Source organism: Dermacentor albipictus, chromosome 1, assembly GCF_038994185.2.
Source record: "Dermacentor albipictus isolate Rhodes 1998 colony chromosome 1, USDA_Dalb.pri_finalv2, whole genome shotgun sequence".
Classification (NCBI taxonomy): Eukaryota; Metazoa; Arthropoda; class Arachnida; order Ixodida; family Ixodidae; genus Dermacentor; species Dermacentor albipictus.
Window position 1 is genome coordinate 199289448 of NC_091821.1, and position 15497 is coordinate 199304944.

The 15497-nt window shown below is 45.4% G+C and overlaps 1 long non-coding RNA gene across 1 annotated transcript in view; it reads left to right on the forward strand.

The window, feature by feature from the left end:
• The window catches only part of LOC135903161 (uncharacterized), a 92156-nt gene extending 80073 nt beyond the window's left edge, over window positions 1-12083 (forward strand). Inside the window, exon 3 of the long non-coding RNA XR_010564746.1 lies at window positions 11401-12083. This is a non-coding gene — a long non-coding RNA (uncharacterized lncRNA). The remainder of the gene's footprint in view (window positions 1-11400) is intronic.
• Window positions 12084-15497: the final 3414 nt, after the last annotated feature.

The window sequence follows — 15497 nt, forward strand, 5'->3', positions numbered from 1 at the left end:
TATCTTTCAATTCCCGGGGTCCGGCGCCTGAATGCCTGTTGCTCGCGGGAGCGCGCTTCCGATCAGCGCAGCCACTCTGGCGCTGAGCGATGGGCCTCGTTTTAGAAGGAATATTTGCCGATTGCAGCTCATTTATCTCGGTGCCTATTTTTTCCTTCCCGCGGCCACTGGCTCTCCGGGCCTTCTTTATTCGGGACTTTGGGGATTTCAGCGAGTACTGCCCGTGTTTCCCCCAGCGGCCGATGGGGCCCGCTCACCTTTCCGCGGGGGTGGCTGCTGTCCCCCTCCCTCCCCTCCCGGTTACGCAACCCCGGCAGCGTGTCTCGAATATGGCGCTCTCTTCGCAGCACTGATCCGCGCTGCGTAGGAGGGATGGCGCAGTGCGATGCTGCCGTTCATCTTCTGGCAACCATGCAGTCCATGGCGCAGCTCGCGCGCGGGTGACATTGTACTCTGCCAAGACTCGTAATGAGTTGTGCGCACATACATACATACATACATACATACATACATACATACATACATACATACATACATACATACATACATACATACATACATACATACATACATACATACATACATACATACATACATACATACATACATACATACATACATACATACATACATACATACATACATACATACATACATACATACATACATACATACATACATACATACATACATATTAAAATGTTATAGGAACGTGAATGCCCTGGCACTGCTTTCCGATTATCTTTCGCTATCCTTCTCTTGCACATATACAAACATTCTAGCTGGTTACTCAGTTACAATAGATCAATAAAAAAACATAATGTTAAAGGAGTGCTCTCATGATATCGGCAGGTGATATTCAACGTTTATTTTGTTTTATTTATTTATTTTGTTTTATTTATTTATTTATTTATTTATTTATTTATTTATTTATTTATTTATTTATTTATTTATTTAGGCTCGTCCTGTTTCAGTCTTGAAATCTGGGACCCTTGTCTGTGTACTTTCCATGCTGTAATGTTAATAACCTGAAGTGTAATAATAACAATGATTCGTGCAAACTGTGTGACCCCGAATAAGAGATGTCAAACCACAATATCATTGAAGATGTGGAAGTAAAATCAATCCGCAAAAAATTTGTTGCGGTAAAATATTAATACGATTTCAGTTAGATGTGCTTCGTATATTTATAAGGCTGAGACTCACGCTGTGGATGACGAGAATGGGGGAAGGGGGGGGGGGAGTGGCTCGTGAAGATAAAGACGTGACGGACGGACGGACAGACGTATGGGCGGCGTAGCAAGCGCAATTTTGAGTGAAATTTGTAGGAATGGTGTTAGATGTGGTTATTCATATGAGGTATCTGAAAAGCTACAGGCTTGTTGCTACTGTCTCAAGAGATCGGCAGTTCGGGAGGCCCCAGTAAGAAAATAGAGTATCCAGTTGACAAAATAGTGCGGGCAAAGCAGATTTGAAATTCATTCTTGCTTATCTGTGGTAGAAAGCCACCTTTAGAGGCTGCTTCTATTATTACTATTTCATTTTGTTTTCATTTCAAAGCGGCCGCACTTTATCCGAGTTCTTTACTCGGCGAGTCTAGATGGGCTTAGTAGCGCACTAAGTACTGTCAGTAATGAAGGTGCCGCAATTGGCATCAATTAACCTTGCTACTGCCACCCGGGAATGCTCTTGGTCCTGTAGGTGATGGTGGCTCACAAGCGCCGGTCGCGGTTCAATTTGACTGCAAGACACTTTATTTGAAAGGGAGTTCATCCTACTCGCATAGCGCCTCTTAATTTAATCCTCTTTCGAGTTAATATGCTACGGATGCGTACACGTGAAAACTAATTGACAATTTCCCATATAGTCTCCTCTGCACTCCCGGACAACTTTCTGTGTGCAAGTGAATGAAAGCCACGTGGGCATTTCGCGGACGCGTGACAGCGCTCCCGAAAATAGTCCCGAAGTCTCACTTGCGCCTGTGGAAGCTGAGGAGCAGGAAACTGTGGTGTCACGTATTAGTTCCGGTATTGAAATTTATCTGAAATATTGTGCTTCTAGTGGCGATTCTGCAAAGCGCACGAGAAGTGACGATGTGCTACCCTGTGATATGTCGATGCAGCCATTAAATATTCTCCTTCGTGTGTGCTTCGTGCCTGCGTCCGCGTCGTCGCTTGGACACCTTCGGGCGTGCTCCATCGTTCTTTCGCGTCACCTCCACCGCCCGGGTCGACCGCGCAACAGTAACATAAATGCCTTATTTAATAGAGTACATTGATCAAAATAAGACATAAGATACACCCGTAAGTGCTAAATCTTAAATTTTTTTTTCGCGTTGTTCTTCATCGTTTGGGCGAATGCAAAACCGTCGCAAATAGCAAGCTGATTCAGTATCTGCTCCTAGGAAAGGAAACACAAAGCTATGTCAGACTCTGCCAGACTACTTGGCGCCGTGACACATTAAAAGCTCAGCCCATGTAGCTTTCCCTTTATCGCCATAGAAAGTTCTCTGCGAGTATATATAGGCAGACATTACGGGCCATTGCGTTCATTTCGCAGGTGACGTTAAAGTACAAATGAGAAAGTTCTAGAGAAACGGAGAGGTAGGCACTATATAGAGTAGACGTATGCTGGTGTAGTGGAACACGTATCCGTAGGAACTTCATCGCTAGTGACAGTGCCGCTGTGACGCTGTCAGCAACCACAGAGCATAGGAGACGCCCTCTTGTTGCACGATTCTTTCCTTCGAAAAACAGAAGGCGCGAAAACGCCATTGTGATGATTAGGCCGCTTCCGATGCGTTTTCGCCAGTAGATGAGCTGAATGCAGGCCGTCGCTTCCATTCCCTTGGCACTCATTCTGTAACCCTAATGCTGAACCGCTTATCTACCCTCCGCATTACATCACCTGCCCAACGTCAACGTTCAACGTCATGTGCCATTCCGAAAGATTTTATTAAGCCGTTTAAGGTGTCAATATTCCTTAAACATGACCTTGAACCAGCGTTTAAGAGCGTTCACATTCGTTAGGCAGAACCACGGCTCAGTGACAGGACGCGGTCATTCTTGACCGCTCGCAGACCGTTGACACCGCGAGGGTGAGCGAAACGGGACGGGCGCCGCTGAAAGGCACAAGACGAACGACGCTTTGTGAGAGAGAGCAGCCGAGGCTCGAAAAAAGGAGCCCTCCTTTGTTGTCAAAGTTGTCAAAGCGAATGTTGTGGGAATGTCAACGCCGTGCTTCGGATGAAGCGACATATCCCGGGCGACGTTCCCTGGAGCGGAGGAGAAGGCCGCGGGTGGAGCGGTTGGGTTGCACGGAGGACGGGAAAGGAGAAGTCCTGCACCGGTTCACCGTGGCCCTCCTATGGCTGTTTATTGTCGCATAGATATTTATCATTTGATGTGGTCATACTAAAGTTCAGCGTAAGGTTTGGTCAGCTGCGATGGGAATGTAATTCGTATGCGATTGTTTGCTGTCCATAGATAGAGCTATAGGACAAGACTCCGTGTATATATGAGAAACTGATGTGTTTCTTTTATCTTTGTGATATTGTGCGACTTGTGATCTATTTCCGAGTTTTGCATCTGAAAAGGAATTTCTTTATTTATGTCAATAAACAAATTTAAAAAAAGCCGAGGAAGCCTACGAGAAATTGCGTTTCTGTTAAGCTTAACTATAGTATACAATTCTCCGAAAACTCGCATCGAGTAAAGATACCGTTGTACCCATATTTGTTTTAAATGTTATGTAGCTGGCCGATCGTCCGTGGCTTAAAGTAAATGGCGTAAGTTAATTACAGCAAGAAACTGAGCTGTATTCAGAGTTTTGTTTTCTGGTAGCGAGTGTTGAGTTGTTAAAGGTCGACCTCAGAATTTGGTTTTCTGAGTTTTGGGGACATTTTTTTTCCGATTATGTTAACCAAGAACAAAAAAGCAACCTCAAGCACAGAATACCAACTCATTTGTGTCTTCTTGGTTTGTTCAAGTAAGAACACGAACATTTGAAACGTAGTATCATGCAGTTGGCGTTAATTATGTCAAATAATCGTACATATTGTGCTGCGAAATGCCCATGATATTTCGCACATCGTCCAGTATTCTCTCTGATTTCCACAGCAAACTACAAAGAAATTTAAGCAGGGGCCCTATAACGTAAAGCTATTCCAATCTGTTTTCATTCCAATCTCCTGACGTCAAATCTGAGTTACTGCCGACGCAAGCATCGGGCGGTGAGCCGCAGCGTTGTCTGAACAGCCCAATCAAACCCTCTCCTCGTTCATCATCATTATCATGAGCCTGGCTACGCCCACTACAGGGCAAAGGCTTCTCCCATACTTTTCCAACTTCTCCGGTCATGTGCTAATTGTGGCCATATTGTCCCTGCAAACTTCTTAATCTCATCCGCCCACCTAACTTTCTGCCGCCCCCTGCTACGTTTCCATTCTCTAGTAATACAGTCCGTAACCCCAAATGAGCATCGGTTATCTTCCCTCCCCATTACATGCCCTGCCCATGTTCATAGGAGGTCAGTTTTGTTTGCTTTCAAAACGAATAAAATTGCCTACATTGAGCGATTGTTCTTATCTGATTGGCTGACAAGAGGCGAGGAGCACGCTCAAGTGAAGAGGGTGCGGATGGTGCCGAGGCCGAGCAGTGAAAATAGATAACTGGAAGAGGAGGGTGGGGCCGTCGACTGCGATTAGCCTGTCTCGCCTGACTTAGCTTGCGCTGGCTGGTAGAAAATCGCGGCGGCGTGCAACGGAAAGTTATGAATGCCGCTAAAACGGATCCTCAGCAAGGAAGAGTTGGCAGAGTGATGTCGTATGCTTACTGAAAGGCCTCGATAACGTTATGACGCCACGCAAAAAGTTTATTATACACAAATAAATCCATTCTTTCTGGCAGGTGTGAATAGCCAGTGCATGGGCGAATGGCGGGCAGCCCTCTTCTATTTCTTTCGGAACGGGGCAGCCTCCGGCTATTGAGCAAAATATTCAGTTTTTTTCGGCATATTAATGCTTGTTTAACACGCACACGTCACTTTGACGCGGTGCATTTTCGCGGTTTTGTGACCTCGTATGACAGACAGGCGAAATGGGCTTAGCCCGAAAACTTTTGCCCAATAGCAGAGGGCTATTGGCGAAAAAGGCATTGAATCAGAAATAAATATTTTTCTTTTTTCTTTTATTAGGTCTAGTCATACATAATCAGTGAGTGCACGCCATATCAGATGGAGAGTATCGCGGTTTTCATGACGTCGCGTGACAGACAGGCGAAGTGGGGGTGGCCCTAACACTTTTTGAACAATCGTGGAAGACTGATTACAGAATTGGAACAGAAAAGTTTGGAATAGCTTTACGATATAGCGCCCCATCACATCAGCGGTGACGACACGGTACGACTACAGGCACACCTACTAAGCTCTCCAAATCTTTACGCTGGGTTGTCGAAGAAGTATTTTGAGTGGCATCCTTCATGACGCAAGCTTATCGCATAAGGGCCGCTCCTGGGCGATCTGAGCACAGGGAATAATCACAGAAATAGGTATAGTGGTGTACACTTAATTTGAGTATGTTTAATTCACGTGAGTAGCAACTTGCTTAGCCATTCGCATTAGCCCAGCAAGCAATAGCCTATCTAGATCTTCAATATTTAATGTAAAAAATGCTGGTCACGGTTATGGTCATCTAACTAGAACGCTATGTGCCACCGTGATGTGTAACGTAAAGCCTTCAACTTATGAGCAGTGGCACATTCCAGTGAGAAAAAAAAAGGGGGGGGGGAGAGCGAGAGGCAGAGAGAGAGAGAGAGATAGGAGCAGCTGGTCACTCAGCACCTAAAACCTTAAGAGCTGTTTACGTTTTATTACGTACATGCAGCGCTTCCTTATTCCTGAAGCTTTGAAATCATACAAAACCGCGCTGCACGCTGTCTCAGTTGTAATTATAACATTAATTCGAGTATAACTCACATTAAGAATGAACTTGATTGGAAAGCTCTTCAGCAGCGAAGAAAAGTTTTGCAAATGAAATTTTTTTTCATTCCATTTTTTATCATGAAACTGCTATTAATAAAACTTTCTACATGATGAGCCCAAACTACTTATCGCACAGAAAGAATCATGCTAATATCTTGAAGGGGCAGCACAAGACGACAATGGCAGAAGGCAGGAAATACACAGGATGACGCTGAACTCACAACTAATTTTATTAAAGGCATACATAATCTTAAATACTACAACCTGTACACACGTGCTCTCTCGTCGATGGCGTCATTATCAGTGCACAGGCAAACAACAAAACCCTGTAATCTAATGATATGAGGCGGTTTAAAAATGCAAATTCACTGTCATGCAAATTTAATGAAGGCATGCTCACACAACGCGATACTTTTTTTCTGATATGCTAGGCCTCAATGATCTCCCTCGCAGTTTGGTTGATATATGTGCGGAAAATATTGTGGTGTCTTCATAGATTGGTGTACACTCATGCTCAGAGCATGGGTCGTCTTGCGATGTCCCTTCAATATGTTCAACCAGTACCAACCTGTCCATACGTCGATTCTTCTGCAATCATGCTAAATAGGTTCTCGAAATAAGATGTCGTTCGGATGTATTCGCAATTTTACGATTTGCGAGTGGAATCAGTTGGATGCGAGTGTTGTGGACGTTTCTGCAAATATAGTTTGCTCATTCCTGCAAGATGTATGTTTTAGTTCAATGTTTAAGCACCAGCTGTGCCTGTCTGCATGCCCTTTCTTTTTCTTCTCTAATTCCTGTTATTCTTTCGACTCCCCTACTATAATGCCCAAGTGGGCAATGTAGATTCCTAAATAAATAAATAAACAAGTAAATACCAAGGATGATCTTCAATACTATATTTCAATTAGCCTAGTTAAGGTAGTACTTTTGAGCATAGTATTATCTAGAGCGCAAAAGCTTGGATAAGTTAGGCAAAAGGTAATGTGAAATCCACAGGGAGATAAGTTAGTTGTTGCATTTTACTAATTTAAACTTTATATAGATTTGTTTGTTTTTAACTATCAGGTGCGTTGAGTGCTTTGTGTATCGCCTTCTCTTCCTGTTTTTTTTTTTTTCAGGGACGAATGCACTTTTTATTGTTTATTTTGTAACTCAATTGCGAAAATCCGGCTCTCGAGTCTTCCGGCTAGTTGCTTTATAGCAATGCACGACATGACACATGTTATGCTCGTTTAATACATGACCTTGACAGATTTTTGTAAGCTTTTTGTGCACTGATATCAGACGGCAATGCTGAGTTTACATGAATATGCTGTTTTTTCGGTTTTGTCTGTGGTCTACAAGCGCGTACCCTATCGTCACACGGTGGGGATGGTGCACTGGCCGAAACACTATCCGAAAAGACGGATCACAGGAACGGAATGACTTAGTGGGGGAACTTCTACCTAGGATGAAAACTATCACTATATGAATACTATAGCGGCGAGGCGAGCACGATCAGCCATCGCAGAATCACATCCCACTGCAGTGCACAACCTGATCTCGTTATCGAAGTGATGACCACGTTCGTGATTTTTGTCGATACAGCAAGTGCATCTTACGCGAGAGACATAACATGATATCACTGATAGTTCACGGTGAAACAGCCTCAAGCGGGGCAATATAGAACTTTCTCCGCGTGTCATCGTGCACCGAACGTATCGTTGCATAGGGGGCCTATCCGTACGTTTCTGCGTGAAAGCCCTCTGCGTGCGAATACTAGTTCTCACACATTTGTCTCTGCTGTCGCACACACGAATGAACAGGGACGATGAACGGAAGAGAGGGCGAACGCCTTGCGGAGATATGTGCTTGCAAACGGCACACACACGCACACATTTCTCTCTCTCTTCTTACTCGCTCTTGTGTTCACCCTCACCCGTATACAAGACTAGAACTGCCCTTGTTTCCGAACTGCGCACGCATGGCATTCCTGGTCGGAAGACACGGTATTCTTCGTCGCTACGTTTTGTAGGAACAACATGGAACCTTTGTCGACATGCTCACGACACCAGCTATAGGCTCCCAGCGAGACATACTCTCTCCCCACAGGACAGCGAGCATTGAGAGTGTCACACGGGCAGCATGCCAACCAGCCTCGAGGTGGCAGAACAATGCAGCCAGAGAGAAAATCTAGGCTGCTGAGCGCGCGCGAGCGAGATGCGGCATTGTGGCCACGGCTCATATTATGCTTTAGAGCGATCCAGGAGGAGTTCCCTGCGTTGCAGCGCGGCGGCCGCAGATCAATCTCAGCTCCCGCGGCCGCAGCCCCGGGTCTACATTTTTCTGCCCTTTTTTTTCTCTCTCTCTGGATCGGGTGTTCGCGAAGAAGGAGGGGAGGTTGGCCAGCAGAATGCCGCGATCCGGCGGCCACTCTTCAGGGGTCCTTTGTGGCTGGGGCCTGAATAGGCGAGACCCCCTCGGCGCTGCCCGCCCCCGTGCATTGAGGAAGCCCCAAGAGTTGCCATTTTTCCTGCCCTTTATGGCGCTCTTCTCGCCTAGATATACATATATATCTTCGGGACGGACCCACAGCGAGCACCTTTGTGCGTGTCACTTCTCACCTGGCATTTAGAAGAGAAAAGGCTGAAATCGAGATTTCACACCTTTGTGCAGCGGCGCCCCTCCGGGCGCGCTGCGTGGCCCGCGCCCTCGGTGGTCTATTCGCGTCTCAGGAAGTCGACTCCAGAGCACAAAGCTGGCCCTCGGCATTATGACAACAGCACCGCCCCTGTCATTCACCCGGCTCAATGGTGGGTGGCTCCCGGGGTCGGCCGGCGCTGAAAAGCTGCTCCTATTTACGGCCAGCTTTGCGCGCCCAGGGCATATTTTATTCACAGCTCGCGGCTTAAAGACTCTGTCGCGCACTGCTCAATGCTCCGATCGCACCTGGAAGGTGCACGCTTGTTACACCGATTTTACTGCCTGTCGACACGAGGGCGGTGCGCCCCTCGGATCGTGACCGTCTCGCTGCGTGCGGCGCGGCCAGACCCCTGGAGCAAATCCTCGCCCACAATCAAGGATTGGCTTGTCCTCTTTGTCCTGCGGTACTGGTCGGCTACAGTGGTTCTCGGACTAATGCACAGCTCTGACCGTTGCTCAGGCATCTGTAGCTAGAACAGTTTGTGCAAGCCGCAATTGCTGCGCTACTAACAGCGTCGCTTGGACGAGACATAAAAGCATTGCCCAAGTTTTGCTTTCCTGAGCCGCTCACGAAGGCGTGCAGCTTGTCTCCTGGCGAATGTAAACTGATTTGAAACACTGTGAGTACAGTGCAATATATGTTAACCTATGACTGCAGATTTAGGCTCTTTTTGTCGCCATCCTCGTGTTCGCTTATAGCCACGCGCGCCGCTTTTTTCCTATTTGTTCCTTCCAATCAAATAGAAAAGAAAAGTGATCAGATCTTCTGTCTCCGAAAATAGATTTAAGCGTGAACTGCCTGTGATCGCATCACTAACACACGCGTTTTCATTCCTATTGGCCTCTTATTTTTCAAGTCGTGCTTCTAAGTAGCGGTGCATGTGATTGTGATGTTCTAAGAGAGGCTGCCGACGTAGCAACTTCAACACGTCAAGGAGACTTTCAGTGCTTTATGGCGGAGACCGCAGTAAAGATTCTTGTCGTCCTCGAAGAATAAATAACCAGCTATCTTTCATCATACTCGCTTCCTTCTTGCTCTATTGGCAGATAGGTACCATTCTCTTCTTTGGCAGGCGTCGTAAGCGTCCTTCGCGCCATTACTTAATTCCTTGGGCTGTTCCATCCTCCGACAATGGTCACGTGCTTTGCAAGACGCAATGACAGCCTGTGCTCCGCCGAGCCTATGGCTATTATGAATTCATGGCTCACTCATTACAGCATCGGTATGAGAATCGAAAAGTTATGACCGTGGTGATCGGCTGGACCAGTGATTCAGATTTGTTTGTTTGTTTGTTTGTTTGTTTGTTTCCGTGCTCTCACTATCATTGTTGGCAGAGAGGGGTGGCAACATTTACGAAATATTAGTGATCGCAGTTTTAAATCAAGACGTGATTGGATTGTCGGCGATATGAGGCAGGAAGGTGGTTCCAGTTGGTCGCAGTCATGGGCACGAAGGAATTATCATCGGCACCTTGAAACTTTGGATCTTCAACTTGTAATCTACGCGTGATGATGCGTAGTGGGGAGCAGCGAAATATGTTTTCTTAAGATCGGCATTGGTATACTATTTCATGAGAAAAAAGGCTAGCCTAGCCTTTTTACTGTGACGTTCGGAAGGTTAAGTTGAAGTATCATTGAGGTAACACTCGCTGTATGGGAATAATTATCAAGAATAAAACTAGCGGCAAAGCTTTTAAGGGCTTCGAGTGAGTTGGTGAACAAGGCAGGATGAGGATCAGGAATACACGCGGCATGTTCAAGTTACGATCTAACAGGCTCCCCCTTTACCCGCCATGGTGGCTTAGCGGCTAAGGCATTCCGCTGCTATAAGCACGAGGTCGCGGGATCAGACACGGGCCACGGCAGCCGCATTTCGATGGGGGCGAAATGAAAAAGTCGCAGTTTCGTTCGAAAGACGAAGCATCGATTGCGATAGCAAATTAGTAGACAGCTATACGAAGTAAGGATTATAGCTTTATCGGTCGTATAAACTCGTAAACGTTCGCTTACTAACTAACTTAACAAGCATGGTGTCACCCACCGTGGTTGCTTATTGGCTTGGTCTTGGGCTGCTTAGCACGAGGTCGCGGTATCGAATCCCCGCCACGGCGGCCCCATTTCAATGAGGGCGAAATGCGAGAACACCCGTGTATTTAGATTTAGGTGCACGTTAAAGATCCCCAGGTGGTCAAATTTCCGGAGTCCCCCACTACGGCGTGCCTCATAATCAGATCGTGGTTTTGGCACGCAAAATAGCAAAATTCATTTTTTAAGCATGGTGTCACGCACGCCCAAGCAAACATGAACACATCTCACTCGATGACCGCGGAATTAAATTCGCTGTCAAAACGCTGGAGTGAGGAAGCGCGGCAGCAGCAGCGAGCGGATTGACCTTCGCGCTGCCTCTCGCTTCAACGCGAACTAAGCGGCGAAAACGCAGCGCACACGAAGCTATCAGCACTCGGCGCACTGTCCCCATCGCAAATCGCTTCCAAGATTGTAGCAGATTACGCAGCAGCCGCCGGAGTAGAACGCCTCCCATCCCCATCCCTCCCTTCCCCCCGGTGCCTTGGCGCAATGAAAGACGGCACGCTTCCTCCCCGCTTTCACTCGCACATAGAGCATATACGGCGCGCGGCGACGATGTTATCGCCCTTGGACTTTATGCGGAACATCACGGCGACGCCGGCGACGACGAACGCACCATTCACCCTGCGTCTACTTCTTCTCGTACAGGAATTGCTCTCGTCAATCAGCGGAGCCTGCTCAGTGGCGCTGGCATCGCCGCTACCAGTCACAGCAGTATCAATCAGTGCAACGAAGATCACGGGAAGCGACGCTATCGTACTGGATAAACCAATGCTACTCTCGTCACCAAGGGGCTTCACCACGTCATCAATGAGCCCTATAAAAGAACCGCTGTTCATCGACTACACCAGTGGGCAAGGCGCAAGCGCCACGAACGCATCGTTCACCATGCGTGTACTTCTCGTACAGGTTGGTTATTGCCATTTAGTACGCACCGCCAAATGGTTTCTTGTCCTTCTGCCATGCCCACGCAGATGTTAGCGTATTGCATATCATTATTTATGCGTATGTAAAACTTGTTTTGTGCGGTGATGTCGAGGAGAATCTCGGGCCACCGGTGGATGATATGTTCAAATCTATAATGGATGGCCAACAGGTTATTCTATCTGAGACAAATGAGCTGAAATCATGTCTTGAAGCTACACAAAAGGCTATAAATGGTTTTGGAATACGGTTAGTTAACCTGGAGGGCAAAGTGCAAACGCTGCAACTCAAGGCTTCCGCAATTTAAGGTATCGGCGCATCTATGGAAGCTATGCAACAGACGCTAAAATCGCAACAAACGGAACTTGTGGACCTAGAACATCGCAGCCGTAGGTCTAACCTGGTGACTCCCGGTATAACTGAGCAACCAAATGAAACAGAATATGTTTTGCGTGAAAACGTTATTAAAGACGTCTTCGAAACAAAATTAGGATTGAGCTGCACCTCAGTTGCTAGAATCCATAGGCTTGGTAAACATTTCTCAAGGGGACCAATTATTCTCGATTTTCAAGATTTTAACGAAAAAGAAGCAGTCCTTTAAAATTCCAAAAAGATCAAAGGGACATTAGCATTCAAAATGATTACTGCGCAGACGTGCTGCGAAAGAGAAAACTGCTTTGGGAGAGCGCGAGGGAAGATAAAGTCATGAGCAAGAAAGTATCGCTTGTGCATGATAAGATCCGTATTGGCGGCAAGATGTACACGTGGGGCGACAGCTATAATACCCGTACATTGATAGCAAAACCGGAAAGATCACCACCCGACACCTAGCAATCAGAACTACATCACCTTCGTCTGCTCAGTTTTAACGCTAGGAGCATTGTTAACAAAGTAGAGGATTTGGAAGAATTGCTTTTGTTCCATGATCCTCATTTCTGCATTATCACTGAGACATGGTCACACGTTTTGATTCGCGATGATGAAATTGTTTCGCCGGCTTACCAGTTGTTCCGAAGAAATAGGGGGTCTCGAGGTTACGCCTTAGCAATTGTTGTGAAACCTGGTATTGAGATAATGGTTACAGATCAAATCGGTGAACATGAAAGTTCAATCTTAAGGGCGTCACCTCGGGGAATCACGTTTCTTTATTTGCGCTGCTTATCGACCGAGCTCCGGATACTAGCGATGCCTTTCTGAATAAATTATACGATCATCTAAAACTATTCCGTAGAAACCTGATTGTTACTGGAAACTTTGATCAGTCCTCTATTAACTGGAACAGTTTACAGTCCGGATATTCCACTAGCAGTGACATTCTAGTGGATATTATGTACTCTCCTAACTTTGAGCAAATTGTAGAACACTGCACTCGCGCGCGGAATTTTGAATTCTGGATCTATTATTTATTACCGAAATGTTTAGCAATAGAACTGTTCTCGTGGAACCTGGAATTTTTTACCTTAAATTTGCATCTTTTAACTGGACTAAAGAAGCTGTTGAAAATAAGGAAATGTTTTCTTTGACTGCAAACATAGATTATAACAAGGCTGACGACACAGCCATAATTGGTTATTTGGACACGCATCTTGATTCTGTCAGTCATGATGTTGAGCGTTTGTGGCAAATTTTTCGTTCAACAACAGAAAATGGCGTTGCTCATTTCATTCCTACAAAAAGAAATTTACAAACGTCGTAGAAACTTTTGGATCAGTAGAGCTATACTACAGACGAAATGGCAAATAAAACGCCTCAGAAAACAGCACAAAGCTTCTACGTCTCAGTTCATTAAATCAAAATATGATTTAATGAAAAAGTTAGACATTCAAAAAACAATTTATTCAGCAAGACCTTGGCGCAATTCATTACGTCCGACCCCCCAAAATTTTGGCGCCACATAAGTGAAACTAATGCAGAGATACGTAAATTAAAAGTAAATGACGAAATTATATATGAATTAAGGGAAATCGCAGAAATGTTTATCGGTATTTTCAGACTGTATTTTCAGAGCTAGACGAATACGATTATCAAGGATCTCTGGCGATAACGGAGAAAGCACTAGTAATTACTCGTGAAGGCGTCCCTGCTATGCTTCTTAATCGGAATATTAAAAAGTTAGCAGGCTGTGACGGCATTGCAAACGCATTTCTTAGACGCTACGCTGAGCAGATTTCTGGTTTTTTGACCAACTTGTTTAAGCTATCAGTAGCTACAAGTGTCATCCCAAGTGATTGGTGCATTGCACGTGTTAGACCCATCCACAAAAAGGGGGACCAGGTTTCTTGTAAATAATTACCGCCCTATATTGGCCATAAGCTGTTATAAGCTGCATATTGGTCAACGTTGCAAGGTGTTGGTAAAGGCTGCTGCATGTTACATTCAAGAGTTTCTTGCCAATCGTAAAGTGCTGTCATCACATCAGCATGGCTTCAGAAAAAATATGTTCGCAGTCACTCAACTGGTTTCCACTGTGCGTGATATCTTGGATGTATACTTGATATCGCTGGACAGGTTGATATTCTGTTCCTAGATTTTTCGAAGGCCTTCGATAAAGTGCCACATGGTAAGCTATTGTATAAATTATAATGCCTCGGCCTGCCTTCCTTCATTGTCCGGTGGATTAGTGCATATCTTTCCAGTAGAAGCCAATTTGTAGAAATAAAAAATACAGGTCTTCTGTGCTGCCCGTTACCTCGGGAGTACCACAGGGCAGTGTTTTAGGCCCATTGTTGTTTCTTATTTATGTAAATGATTTAGTTGAGGTTGTTCCCGGTACAGTATCTATGCCGTTGTTTGCCGATGACTGCGTCGTATTCAAAGATATATCCTCGGCTAATCATCACATCTTTCTACAAAACAGTATATGTGCAATTGCAGATTGGTGCAATCGTTGGGGCATGGTTTTAAACTCAGAAAAAAAAACAGTACTACTCCGTGTTACTATGAAAAAGCTAGTTAGCGCATTCACATATTAAATTTATAACAATCCCATTCAGAAGCTGACAAGTTTAAGTATTTTGGCGTTACGCTAACAAACAAGTTCACGTGGTCAGAACATATATCGGATATTTGTGTAGCCAGCCTCAGAAAACTATGGTTCCTCAAAAGAAAACTTATAAATGCACCAGTTAGTACAAAACTTCTAGCTTACAGTGCTTGCACAAGGTCAAAACTGGAGCATGGTTTCGTCGTATGGGATATGCATTACAAAAAGGATATTATGCAACTTGAAAAATTCAAAGGAAAGCAGTTAGATTTCTTTTTGGAAAGTACGAACTCCTCGATTCTCCTTCAGATTTAATGAAACTCAGTAATATTCCGACGTTGGAAGCCCATCGAAAAGTTAGTCGCCTATCAACTGCCTTTCCGAAAAATTAACTTAGTTCTCCCAAAATCTGTTAGGCGCCTTAGTAGGAGGACAACGCGACACAGTCATGAACAACCTTTAGCACCAATCTTCGCTCGCACAAACGCATTTCGATATAGTTTCTTCTCGTGTACAGTCGCGGAGTGGAATTCTGTGCTACCTTGGCCCTGGAAGTGGTAAGGGAATACAACTACTTAGGGCATGGAGTGACCGCGGATCCGGATCATGAGACTGAAATAATCAGAAGAATAATAATGGGCTGGGGTGCGTTTGGCGGGCATTCTCAGATCATGAACAGCCGTTTGCCATTATCCCTCAAGAGAAAAGTGTATAACAGCTGTGCATACAGAAATTTAGGTGAACGGATGAGATTAAGAAGTTTGCAGGGACAACAAGGTCATAATTAGCACATGAACGGGGTAGTTGGGGAAGTAGGGGAGAGGCCTTTGCCCTGCAG